Genomic DNA, 1807 nt, shown 5'->3' with positions numbered 1-1807 from the left:
TTGTGTGACCCATGCTTCCTTACCTGTACAATGAGTTAATAATCATACTTACTTCATGGGATTATTGTAAAAATTAGTTGAGGCCAGTCCTAGACCAGAGTAAGGCTTTAAAAATGGTAGAAGTATTAATAGTTACTGTTATTCATCATCAGCCCTCTTTCCTTTGGAAAGAAACCAAAATCACAGTGCTAGTTATAGAGTGGACATACTGGGGACCTCAGTGGGTGCTTCCCAGCAAAGAAAGAGGGGACAGCCAGTGGGAAGGCCAGGCACCATTTGCAGAGGGTTTGGGTTACTGAGCATTTCCTCAGAAGGGCAGCGACGTTACTTTCAAGCACCGGACCTGATCAGAACTAGCAAATAAGCTGTAAATAGACAGCAGCTTCCAAAGCGCCCTGTCCCAGCCCTGTTCTGTGCTCTGCGTCTCTGCTCCCTCCCTCTCCGCCTGTCACTCTTTCCACATCACACCCTTGCTCACCTCCTACCCTCTGGCTCCCTGGAATGCTTCCTGTTATCTCGCCCTGTTGGAGACCCGAGTTGTCACTGAGGCTGGCAGAAGGGCACCCACAGGGGTGGGGCTTCGGCTTTCAGGACAGAAGCCTGCAACCGTGGGAGGGAGGCCCCACAAGAGTCCTGTGTGGGGTCTTCCCACGCTGCCTCGTCCCCGTGCACAGCTGGATGTGCCTTTGGACCTGAACACTAGTGTTCCTCCTGCTCTAACTGGGCATCTCCTGAACACAGTTCATCTTTAACACTGGCCATCTCTAGCCGGGCTTTGGTCTCTCCTGGGCAGTAAGGCCTGGCCCCGATCCCATTTCAGCCTCACTAGTCTCAACTGAGAGCCAACAGCTTCCGGGGATCCCCACCTTCCCCACTAGCCCAACGTGAGACAGGCCCTCCACCACCAGTGTTCAGTGCAGCCTCATTCCTTCTGTGAAGGCTGTTCCAGACTCTCGAGTCCTTGCCGAACCCCCTTCTTTGAACTCTGAAAGCCTTGTGCTTTTCTGTCGTAGTACAATTTGCACTTATCATTTTAATCCTTAGGTATGCACTTTAGAAATCCAATATTTTTTCATAGTATAGTGAAAAAGAAGGCATTCTTTATGGTCACCAAATTCTGGTTCTGCTGGGGGACTTAGGCAAATGACTTCACCTCTCTGGGTCTCAGTTTCTGCATCTGAAAAATGGGATAAGAATAACTTTTTCTGCGGGGTTAGTTGTGAGAATTGAATGGGTTATCACATCAAGTGCCTAGCTTAGAGCCTGTCACATAGTAGGTGATCAATAAATGGCAGGGTTGCTATTATTTAGAGAGGCAGAGGTTAGGCACGTACATTCTAGGGCCGGACTGCTCGCTTTAAACCTAGACGACTACTTACCAGCTTTGGGGTCTTGGGCAAACTTCTTAACCTTTGTAAGCTTTGGTTTCCTCATGCGTGAAATGGACTGATAATGTCTATTTTTAACGTTGAAGATAGTTGAGGCACAGACGGATTTAGTGACTTGCCCCAGCTATGCTAGGACGTAGCCAGCAGGTGTCAAGTACAGGAGATGAAGGCTGTAGGGACTGCTCACTTGACCACTACTGCAGAATGCCGCGAGTGACCCAGAGCGAGACAGTCTCCATGATGGGAGAGTAGAGAGAGACGAGCCATTGTTTCTGCGGGGGGCGGGGTGTAGGGACAACAGAGAAAGCCTTAAACAGAAGGTGAGAACCACTCCAGTTGTGGAAAGATGGTGATCGTAGCTAAGCCGGGAGTGAGGCTAGATGGTTGCACAACAATGGGAATGTACTTAATGCCGTAGA

Source organism: Propithecus coquereli, unplaced genomic scaffold, assembly GCF_000956105.1.
Source record: "Propithecus coquereli isolate 6110/MARCELLA unplaced genomic scaffold, Pcoq_1.0 Scaffold573, whole genome shotgun sequence".
Classification (NCBI taxonomy): domain Eukaryota; kingdom Metazoa; phylum Chordata; class Mammalia; order Primates; family Indriidae; genus Propithecus; species Propithecus coquereli.
Note: the sequence above shows the minus strand (reverse complement) of the source record.